Raw genomic sequence first — 12,585 nt, forward strand, 5'->3', positions numbered from 1 at the left:
TTTACTTTTGTTCATGCATCAGTTACTTAACCAGTCAGTTAACAAATATTTCCCACAAGCCATGGACCACAAAACTGGATCTAGAGACACGTACAAGGCTTACTCTTTGCTCACGAGAACGTCATTGTTCAGTACCATCCAGGAAGATTATTCTCTTGTGTCCTGGATGCCATGGCCTGAATGTTGGTGTCCCCCCCAAATTGCTATGCTGAAACCCAACTCCTAAGGTGATAGCATTAAGAGGTAGGGTCTTTGGGGGGTGATTAGGTCATGAGGGCTCTGCCCTCATTCATGGCATCAATGCCCTTATAAAAGAGGCCTGAGAGAACCTATTTGTCTCTTCCACTATGTGAACACACATAGAGGGCACCGTCGACGAGGACTGGGCACTCGCCAGACACTGAATCTGCCAGCATCTTGATCTTGAACTTCTCAGCCTCCAGAACTGTGAGGACTACATTTCTGTTGTTTATAAATTGCTCAGCCTAAATAAAGTATTTTATTATAGCAGCCCAAACAGACCAAGACACTGGATATCAATGGGCCTGAAGCAATGGATGATCCAATCACTGAAAAATTGCCTCTGACATCTATAGCAATAACTCCATGCTGTAAAGAGAGAGGAGACAGTAAATAATGAATTTTTAATTGCTGGAATCTGAGCCTTAGGAGGCAGAGGAAGAAAAGAGTGTAAAAGAAGACAGCTGGTCTTGGTGCTTGGGGAAAGAAAAGGAGAAAAAAAAAAATCTGGCATTGCGGAAACACTTATACAAGGTAAAGCAGTCTCTTAATCCTGAGGCTGGAACTCAAAAATAAACAGACAAAACATTGAGCAATACCTCAACACTCTCGTCATTCCTGTTAATAGGCTTATAATAAATCCAGCTGGACCAGCCCAAAGATGATTATTCCAGAAAGAGCAGAGCAGAGCTGCACATGGAAATAAGCCCTCTATCTTCTGATACCTCAGTCTCCAGATCACTCTAAAACAACTCATGAGAGTAGCCTTTAAGTCCTTCCTGAAAAAGTGGTATGATTTCCATGATAACAAATGGTAAAACAACCCACCTTTATAAAAACAACAACCAAAAACAATTACAACCACCATTTTGTTAGCCTTTCATTAAACATTTGAATTTAAGAGACTTAAAGCAAGAACAATGCTGAGAGACTACTTGTCCTCAAGTGGAAACTTGTTGGTAACAGACCCTTATTTGATATTTCAGGTAAAATGTAGCTTGAAATCAAGCTGAGGTGAAACATCACGGAAGTAAAAGTCAGAAAGCTTGGAGCTTCATGGTTCCAAAAGCCAACTCAGCCTGCATCACAGTTTGGTCCTTACACTGTGAACTGTGAATTGCATATGGACATATAGAAGCTGGGTCAGAAATATTTTAAATCACAAGTTCTGGCTACTTATTGGAAATACTGCTGAAGAAGTTACATTCATCTGCTCAAGTAGTCACACCAGAATACCGTAGACTGTGTGGCTTAAGAGAAACTTATTTCTCACTGTTCTGGAGCCTGAAAGTATAAGATTAAGGTTCTGGCTGATTCAGTTTCTGGTGAGGGCTCTCTTCCTGGCTTGCAAATGGCCACCTTCTTACTGAGCTCTCACATGGCAAAGAGAGAGAAATAACTCTTTCTATTCCTCTTCTTATAAGGCTACCAATCCTATCAGACTAGGACCCCACCCTTATAACCACATTTAACCTTCACTACATCCTAAAAGCCCTATCTCCAAATACAGTCACATTGGGGGCTAGGGCTTCAACCTATGAATTTGAGTTTGGGGGACATATATCAAGATCCACTACTCATAGATTATTTTAGCCCTGCATGTTTAATCATATTTGTAGGTAGCACTATTGTAAAATACAGAAAAATTATGATAATGAGTTACATTTTATTTGAAATATCTTAGAATCTTAGCAAGTCTTTTTTAATATAAATTGTGGAGGGGTCAGTCACTTAGGTCTGTTTCCGAGAGAAACTTTCTAAGAAATGCTCTATGTAAGATTCTTTGGTAACAAAGTAAAATGTTACCTGACTTCTCATTCCAGTATCTTGATTTTTTCCTAGGGCAAAATCTTTTTCCCTTGAAGACTGGAAATATTATCCATGTTGTCTTCCTGAATATTTTCAATGACCTGTGCCCTGCCAGCTCTAGCTTTTCAAGGGTCTACACTCACCCTCAACAGGTAGACTGGTTTTTACAAATGTTTTTACCATAACTTCATTTCCTGTTTCAAATGTGAAATAGATAAAAAATGAGAAGAGTAGTGACATAGTAAAATTGATAGGACCAATTTCAGAATGTCATTTAGACACTCTAGGAACTATTCTTTTCTCACCATGAGGCCACTTGGTATTAATGTGAGTCATGGGAACAATTTAAGCATTCAAAATCCTCGTAAATTTAAAGAGCAACTTTCTCATCTTAACACATTTGAAAACAGAAAACACATAAAATATAATCGATTTGGAGTATAATTTTTTGTTCAATTATTATTGCAAACATACAAGTATAAATCAGTTCTTCACAACCCTCCACAATTCCCCTTGGTGCATTCCTCAAAATAACAGCATCTGGGGTTTTTGTTTTGTTTTGTTTTTGCTTTTGTTTTTGTCTCAAGCTCACTTGTTTGGTTATAAACATTTTTACTTTTTTGGACTGAAAGAAAGAAAACATCCTCTGAGAACTATTTTTGTCCTTGACAAATAAGAAAAGGGATTCAGTAAAATACCAACCATAAAAAATCAGTATATTTTCTAAAAAGGATTTATTATAATGTCTTCTGCAATATGAAGACCCCTTTTAAAGAGATTACTACTTGTTCCATGGTAAGAATTTTTATTTTGTAATTAAGCAGTAAACCCTTCAATGTTTTGTGAGGTGGCAATTTTATAGATCTCCTTTTCAATCCAACAACTCGGAAATAATTTCCAGTTCTTTAAAACACACAAAGCAAGATCATATTTTCCACATCTCTAATTTTGATGTTTATAAATATCTTGAATCAGGATAAAAATTCATGACTAACTCATATCCCCAGAGTGTAGTCTTGGTTACAATAATACCATATACTCATCTCCACTTAAATATTTCATTACAGATGACATGAAGTTAAAAATATATCAAATGCAAAATGACGGAGAAAAAATTCGGAAGGGTAACTATGCAAGTCTGAAACTGGGGAGAAGTAGTTGATTTGAAGAAGATGAGGATTATTAGTGAGACTACTGTAGACGCATGAAGTCTTTTTAACTTTCCTTGGAAATAGCTAGGCTCTTCTACCAGCTTTGTAGATCTCCCAAAACTCAAGGCAGTGATCCAATTTACCATTTCCTAGGTCTTGTTTTAGCCAAGACAAAAGAAAAAAAAATGTGTCTAGGATTTGAATTAAGATTTAGGAATTTGGCTGGGCGTGGTGGCTCACACCTGTAATCCCAGCACTTTGGGAGGCCAAGGTGGGTGTATCACTTGAGGTCTGAAGTTCAAGACCAGCTTGGCCAACATGGCAGAAACCCCATCTCTACTAAAAAATACAAAAATTACCCAGGTGCAGTGTCTGGTGCCTGTAATCCCAGCTACTCAGGAGGCTGAGGCCAGAAGAATTGCTTGAACACAGGAGGTAGAAGTTGCAGTGAGCCAAGCTCATGCCACTGCACTCCATCCTGGGTGACAGTGAGATTCTATTTCCAAAAAAAAAAAAAAAGATTTAGGAATAACAAATTATAAATATAGTAAAATAGAATTGCTGAAATTCTGTAGGTACATAAACTCAACAGGGTGTCACCAATTATGGGTTGAATTCCAAGTTGATTGTTTGGAAACATTTTCCCACAGCAATAACAATATATGTGGAATTTAAGTTTCAACCCACAAGATATATACGTTGTGTTATTAACAGTTAGTAGAGCCTGATCATCACATGTGCCATTGTTTTACGGGGAAACAAGTTTCACGTTTTCAATTCCCAGATGCTTCATGAGCACCTGTTTCCATAGCCCACTTTTTAGTGAGCATACACTCTTCCTCTCCTCCAGCCTCAAAGAAAATCCGAATCCTAATGCATCATTAAAACAGGATCCCAAATCTCCATAGCAGAGGAGAGATGAGACACTGAAGGGATTTAAAGTTGAAACCCATGTTGAAGGGTTTTCAACATGACATATAACTGTCCATTTTAAGGTTGGAAAAATGGACAGTTGGAGGTTGTCCAAAAAGAGGTTGGAAAAAAGAGTATTCCAGGAGGCATACTCTTCATCTCACCTTTACAATTTTCAATTGCTGTGACTGAAATAGAGTCATGAAAGAGAAGATGTTGATAATAGTTATAAGAGAAAGAAGAAATAAAATCCCTGCTTTACATCTACTTCATGTAACCAGATCTGAAAACCTCAGTGACCTCTGTGGATTAAACTGTATTTATAATTGTGGAAATTAGACACGATAATGGAACACTGGTTCTTCCACTTTCCGGAAGCTGTTTTAACACCACGTGAGTAGGGTGTCTAATTTTTCTGACCTTTGGCTATTTTATTCATACAAGCCATGCTGACCAAATGCCTTACTGTGTTAACTAGAATGGCTTCAGTTAAATAGCAACGGTGGAGGAAAAAAATAAATTACTGCCTCTTCTCAGCAGTGACCTGACATTACACTTCCTGTCTTTTCTAAACTCTCCTGTAAAATATATACAATATTAAAACTTAAAATCCTGACGTTTATAATTCTTCTGGTAATTTATTTCTTCCCTCTGGCGGCTTAATCACTGCGGGCCTGGATTTTCTCATTTGTAAAATAAAGGAATTATATCAAATAATACCCGAGGGTTTTTTTAAATAAAAAAGTCCATAATACTACTTAAGTTTATGCTGGGATTGAACAAATATGTAAATATAATGTGGACGATGATGGGTTTTTCACTTTTGGAGAAAAGAAGTTACAAATAAGGAAAGTGGGGAGAATAGAATGAACTGTGTGGTATGGTATTAAAACTAAAGGTATTAGTATGAATTCATGGTTCACGTATATATGCATATATACACATATATTTACATATGTATATATGTGTATATACCCATATATTTACGTATGTGTATATGTGTATATACACATATATACACATGCGTATATATGGGTATATACATACACATATGTATATGTATATATATACAGATAAACAAAGATATATAGATATGTGCCTATGCACAGATTAATATACAAACATATATTTCCTAGCTCTGTCTGCTGAAAAAAACCTAGAAACAATGACAACCCAGTAGCAATTAGCATACCTAGAGTCAAGGTATTGGTTCTAAATATGATTCCCTGATAAAAAGAATAAAGACTTCTTGGAGAAATTATTGATTTCAGTGCTCTGGCAGGGAAGATATAAGATGAGCCCAGAACATCTTGTGGTGCCAAAAAATAAAGACACATTTGAAAAATGATAGAACCATGTCAAAAGAACAGAGGAGCCAATTTGTAAGAATTCCCAATGGCCAAAGCTGGAACAATTTGAGTGACAAAATAAACAATGGTAACATCAGATTGTAACCCATCAAATAAAGTAAATATCTAAAGTCTATACTTATATCAATCAATCAATAGGGAAGAAAAAAATACTCTTCCTTACAATGGAACTTCATTTCACAAACATAGAAGAAATGAGGGACACACAAAATGACCATTAGGCAAACACAAGAACAACCCCAGAATGATAAAATTATTGGGCGAGACCATGAAAAGAAACTGAGATGCATATTTGCATAGCATTAAAATATCTCCCCACAAGATATTTATTAATTAAAAGGAGAACATCCTAATTTTACTCTGGAGGAACACAGCAAAAACCACCTTTATACAGTATTGAAAGTTAACATCATCAGTTATAAGACGGCAGCATCATGTATGTCTTGGTATGTTACACTGAGGACGCAATATCATTCCTGCATTCGTACCAGAAATGCATCATCTCAATCTAATGCTGAGAAAATAACAAACAACTGTAAAATAAGGGACAGTTTTACAAAATGACCCACCAGCACTCTTCAAAAATATCAAGGCCGCGATGAAACAAGGAGAACTTGTCACAGATTAAAGGAGATTAGGAGATATGACAATTAAATACCATACAGTCCAAGATCCAAACAGACATTAGTGAAACAGACTGGTGAAGTGTGAAGGTTTGTGAAGCAATTAATTGTGTCACATCAGTGTTGATCTCCTCCTTTCCATAATTGTGTTGTGGTTATATAGGATGTCTACATAAGTGGAAGGTAGGTGAAGATAGGCAGGAACTCTCTGGAATATTTTTGCAACTGTTTTCTAAGCCTAAAATTATTTCAATTTTAAAAGCTGCAAAAAAGACTGAGTTGTAATAATTTGCAGATTTTAATCGATAATAACATTTATTTCACAAGTAATGATTGAATGACTTCTCTCTGCTAGGCACCATACTAAGAGACATCTAATGACGCACAAGACACACACACACACTTCCAGTTATTTTAAGCAATTCTTAAGCACTAATATTAAGACAAGCATTCTTATTTTTCCAGAAATGAGAATCAAACATCTCTAATTATAATGGTGGTCTTATGACAACAAGAGTAATTAAGATAAAACAGATGTCAAATTATCTATAAATTTGATGTAATTCCAACTTTAAAATCCTCACCAAATTATATAGGGTTTCATAAATGGATTCTGAAGTTCATTTGGAAGATAAAATATGTAAGAATAGCTAAAGGAATTTTAATAACTGGCCCTAGCAAATATCAGAGCATACTTGAAATCTACAGCTATTAAAATGGTAACATAGGAGCACAAGCAGATATCAATGGAACATGATGAAGGGCCAGAAACAGACTTATCTCTCTCTGGGAATTTAGTAGAGGATATTGAGGATAATTTCATCTAGTGAAGAAATGGTTTGCTATTCAATAAATGGTATGGGCATAATTTGAATCCTTTGGGAAAAACTTAAGTTCATTTATTTATTCAACAGATATTTAAATGCCCACATGTTTTGGAAACAGGAATCTGATCTCCAACCAACTCCACGTACAAAAATAAATATCCAATGTAATAAAGAACTAAGTCATTTCTTAATCCATAAAAAGTATTAAGATAAAACACAGAAGGACTTTTTTTGATAATTTCAACTTTTATTTCAGATTCTGGGGGTTCATGTGCAGATTTCTTATCTGGGTGTATTGTGTGATGCTGAGGTTTGGAGTTCAACTGATTTCATCACCCAAGTAATGAGCATAGTATCCAACAGCTAGTTTTTCACCTTTCCCCCCACCCTTTCTCTTCTATTAGTCCCCAGTGTCTCTTGTTGCCATCATTATGTCCCCAAGTACCCAATGTTTAGCTCCCACTTATAAGTGAGAGCATGCAGTATTTTGTTTTCTTTTCCTGACTTAGCTTGCTTAGGATAATGGCCTCCAGCTGCATCCATGTGGCTGCAAAGGACATTATTTCATACATTTTTCATGGCTGCATAGTATTCCATGATGTCTATTACCACATTTTCTTTGTTCAGTCCACCACTGATGGGTACCTACATTGATTCCACATCTTTACTATTATGAATAGTGCTGTAATGAACATATGAGTGCATATGTTTTTTTGGTAGAACAAGTTATTTTCTTTTGGACGTATACTCAGTCATGGGAATGCTGGATAGAATGATAGTTCTGTTTCAAGTTCTTTGAGAAATCTCCAAACTGCTTTTCATGGTGGCTGAATTAATTTACATTCTCACCACCAGTGTATAAATGTTCCTTTTCTCCACAGCCTTTCCAGCATTGTTGTTTTCTGACTTTTTAATAATAGCTAGAGGATAGTTTTTATCATCTTAAGTTGGGAAAGATCTTTCTACCTAGTATTAAAAAATCTGCAAGGTCTAAGGAGAAAAACTGAAAACATGTAATTTCATAAAATTTTAAATGTTTACATGAGAAAATATACAAATTAGAAGATGTGGAACAGACTGACAGCATTTTAATGCATATAAAGATCAATTAGAATATAAAATAAATAAAAAGTTTCTATAAATAAAAAGACAACTCAACAGAAAAATGGGGAAAAAATACAAATTGGCAATTTACCAAACAAAAAGGCAACGGTAAATATATATAATCAAATATATATATCCTTAATAAAGAAATAAATACAAATTAAAACAACACAGAGATGCTGTCACCAAATTGGCAAAAATGTTTCAAGATTATTCATATTCAGGGTTGACAGTTGTATGAACGTGAAATCAAAAACTCACACAGATTGTTGGTGTAGATAAGATGCACATAACTTTTGATCAAAGAACTTAATTTCTATGAATCTATCAAAAATGCTCAAATGTGTACAAAAGAAGCATGTATGGGAAAGATCATTTGAGCTGTGTGTAACAGCAAGATACTGGAAACAGCATTAATATTCTTTAAAAGGAGAATGGTTACTAAAAAGCTATAGAACATCCAGGCATTGAAATACTTTTCAGCTATTAAAAAAAGAATGAGATAGTATTACATGTATAGATATGGAAAGGTCTTCAATATATTTTGCTGTGTGTGTAACAAACAAGTTGCATATCAGTTGATAGAGTATGATTACATGCATATATTTGCACGCATACATATATAGAGACAAAGGAGAATTTACATATTTTAATTTAGATTTGTTTCATATAATTCTTCATTTGAATTTTTACATTGGGAATATATTCATTTATGATATATGGAACTAAAAATGTAAAGTAAAAAATAAGCTTCTATATGATTTAGAGCAGCTTTATGTAAATATAGCTGTTCGGTTCAACTTTTAAGGTCAACCTTAAAAGGGGAAAAAATGGGCTAAAAGTAGAATATGCAACCAAAAATATGTATTCCTTGATTTAATCTAGGATTAAACTAATCTTAGATTTAATCTAAGATTAAATTAAGGAATAGGTTCTTCTGGTAAAGCTTTAAAATGTGAATGAACACAGTTCCTTCAGCTATAGGTCAGGTAAATTGATGGAAGGAATATCTATAAAATTTTATGTTGGAAGGCAAAGTAGGGAGGAAGAGGCCAGTGGTCCACACAGCTCCCTTTAATAGCCTAACTGTTCATATGGTGGTGTGGACTCACGCAACTACACTCCTAGAGTTCACTAAATTGCAATGGTAAAAGCAAAACAAATTTAATTATGTGAATGCATTTCTTGTACACATGGAAGTAAATATTAGACTAAATTAAGAAGCAAGAGATCAGTTCTACAAAGCCAGGTGTAAATAAACTATTAAGTAACATGAAAATCACAGAGTAAGTCTACAGAACTAACACAAAACTAGAGGAAATACTTGAGAAGCAGCGGATGATGATGAAGCAGCGGATGATGATGAAGCTATGATCACACCATTTAAAAGCAAGTCTTTGAATTCCGTAAGAAAACCCATGTGGGAAGTCTAGAAACAGAATTCTCCAGCTATCCACCCATTGCTCAAACCAGAAACTGGGGATCATATTTTCTATTTACCTTCCCTCTCCCTCACATCTCCATTAATTCAACTTCCAAAACATCTCTCAAATCCTTCTACGGAGTTCTACCTTCAATACCTGCTCCTACCACCAACACGTCTCACCAGGACAACCACAATGACTTCCCAACCTTCTCTCAGCTTTCACTTCTTTCCCTCCAGCCCATCCATATAACAACCACAGTGATCTTCTAAAAATTTAAATAGCCTTGTCCATTTCTATTTAAGGGAATTGTGCTGCGCTGACCCTCAAGACAGCAGTTCTCGCCCAGACACATTCATTCTCCACCTTCTTTGTAAGTTGCTCTCCTTACTTACCAAGCCAGCACTGTTTCCTTTCTCTCTCCGCTTCCCTCCTCAGAGACTTCATGCCCACTTTCCCCAAATTTGTACTGCATTGATTCCTTCTCATCATTCATGCCTCAATTTAAATATTTACCAATGACTGCTTCCCTGATCATGCAATCTAAAAAGTAGCCCCACTTCCATCATTTTGATCTCTGATCTTTTCCTTTATAGCACTTACAGACATGTATAATTATATATATTCACTTGAGTGTATGCTTGTTTAATGTAGACCCCTTCCCCAACCCCCACTTTCCCATATAGACTGAAGGGAGGCAGGAACTGTGTCTGTCTTGTCTACTATTATATTCCCAGTGCTGAGGCTTGTACCTGGCGTGTAGTAGGTGTTCAATGAATGAAAAAGTAAACAAGCCAGAATAATCGGACCCAGAAATATGCTGAAGGGATATAAATGCCTAGCAAGAAGAAGGTTAGTAGGAATAACTATTATTTGTGTGATTTCAAGATACAAATGATGATATAGGGATAGATACAGGGCCCTCTCGGGAAGCCAAATGGCTGCACAAACAGTGTGGTAGGAACACAATGTGGCCACCGTGTCTGTGCTGCTCTGATTGGATCTAATGATAATTTTGTAAATGCACCCATGGTGATTAGCAACTGGCTCATACTGAATAAACTCATGACAGATTTATGTGTGCACTGCAATGCCAACTTATTCATTCATAATACAAAATAGAACTATCAAGTCAACATGCAGCTCAATCACCCACTATAGGAGAGAGACAGGTAGCTAAATTACATCCAAATGATTAACTGCTCAGAAAAGATTCCCGGTCACAAATCACCTGTGCAGCTGAGATACCATCACCTTAGTCTAAGCTACCGTTGTCTTATGTCTGCACTTTTGCAACAACCTCATGACTGTTCTCTGCCTCTCAAATTCATAAGGCACCCAGCAGCAAAAGTGTTCCTTTTAAAACACAAATCCAGTTAGGTCCCTCCTCTATTCAAAACCCTTCAGTAGCTCTCCATTATATGAGAAGGCACTCCAGCCCTGACTTGTAACCGGTTTGTAAGGTTTGGTATGATGGGGCCCCTGCCTTCTCTCCAGCCTCATCAAGTGCCCCTCTCCCCAGACCTTCAGACTCCCCAACACAGAGGTGTGTGTTCAGATTTGAGAATCTCACTGTACGAATGGACAATGGCCAGACCATAAATAAAAATAGAACTCTGGGCCAGGTGTGGTGGCTCACGCCTGTAATCTCAGCACTTTGGGAGGCCAAGGTGGATGGATCACAAGGTCAGGAGATCAAGACTATCCTGGCAAACACGGTAAAACCCCGTCTCTACTAAAAATACAAAAAAATTAGCCAGGCATGGTGGCGGGCGCCTGTACTCCCAGCTACTTGGAGGCTGAGGCAGGAGAATGGCATGAACCCGGGAGGCAGAGCTTGCAGTGAGCGGAGATCGCGCCACTGCACTCCAGCCTGGGTGACAGAGTGAGGCTCCGTCTCAAAAAAAAAAAAACAAAACAAAACAAAAAACAGAACTCTGACCCACAGCCTGCAGCAACCAGGCCAGGAAGCCAGCCCACTATCCAGAGGAACCAGCCCAGGAAACCAGTCCATCATATAGAGGAACCAGCCCAGGAAGCCAGCCCATCGTCCAGAGCAACCAGCCCAGGAAGCCAGCCCATCGTCCGGAGGAAGCAGCCCAGGAAGCCAGTCCATCGTCCAGAGGAAGCAGCCCAGGAAGTCAGCCCATCGTCCGGAGGAAGCAGCCCAGGAAGCCAGTCCATCGTCCAGAGGAAGCAGCCCAGGAAGCCAGCCCATCGTCCGGAGGAAGCAGCCCAGGAAGCCAGCCTGCGCTCTAGAAGCTAGACTTGTAGGAAGCCAAACCACTGTCTCTAGAAACTGATCCAGTAAGCCAAAAAAGAACCCCTCAATAACAGGACCAAAGTGGCCAGGACTTGACTGATGAGTAACTGACAGCTTCCCTAATTGTTGTCCCTACTTCCAACAGAGGAACAACCGGAGAAAGCCAGGTGTGCAGCTGTAACCCATCCCATAGATGCCCCACTTCCAGTGAGCTGCCTCCAGCTTCCCACACCAACAGCTTCCGATCAGCACACTTTCAGAGCCTTCCCTTTTCTCCACAATGAAAGCTTCCCCACTCCTCTGCCTGCCTTTGAGCCTCTGCCAAAACTCAAGTGATGGTAGCTGACTCCCTGCTATCGCAAGCTTGGAATAAATAGCCTTTGTTTTTCTCATTTGCTTGGTCTTCATTTATGTCCACAAGATCCTTCACAGTGAGAAGCTGCTTCTTCCCTTGGAGCCTTTCTAACCCTGCACCCTCTGCCTGGAATGCTTCCTCCACCCTGCACGTGGTCAAACCTCTCCCTGTTTTCCAGATTTCAATTTGTGAATTGAAGACACCTTCTCTAACCACATTGTAACCACTCCCTTCTCGCCCCTTTTTTTTTTTTGGTTCCCTTACAGTGCTTGCCACAACTTGCAATCATTTCGTTTGTTTTTTTGGTTTGCCTCTTTTCTACCTGTCACCCCCACTAGAATGAAAACCTCATAAGGGTAGGGCTTCGCTTCTGTTTATTCTGATCCTGAGGACCTAGAATAGAACCTTACAAACAGCAGGTACCGCAGAAATATGTTGAAAGATGGTCAGGGTGAATAAATGATTGCATGCCTAAGGTAAATGCAGCCTCAGTGGAAAAAATAACTG

At 37.9% G+C, this 12,585-nt stretch overlaps 1 pseudogene; it reads right to left on the bottom strand.

The window, feature by feature from the left end:
• The window catches only part of LOC105546492, a 99,666-nt pseudogene extending 87,988 nt beyond the window's left edge, over positions 1-11,678 (bottom strand).
• Between the last annotated feature and the right edge of the window lie 907 nt (positions 11,679-12,585).

This window comes from Mandrillus leucophaeus, unplaced genomic scaffold, assembly GCF_000951045.1.
Source record: "Mandrillus leucophaeus isolate KB7577 unplaced genomic scaffold, Mleu.le_1.0 Scaffold36, whole genome shotgun sequence".
In the NCBI taxonomy this organism is placed as follows: Eukaryota; Metazoa; Chordata; class Mammalia; order Primates; family Cercopithecidae; genus Mandrillus; species Mandrillus leucophaeus.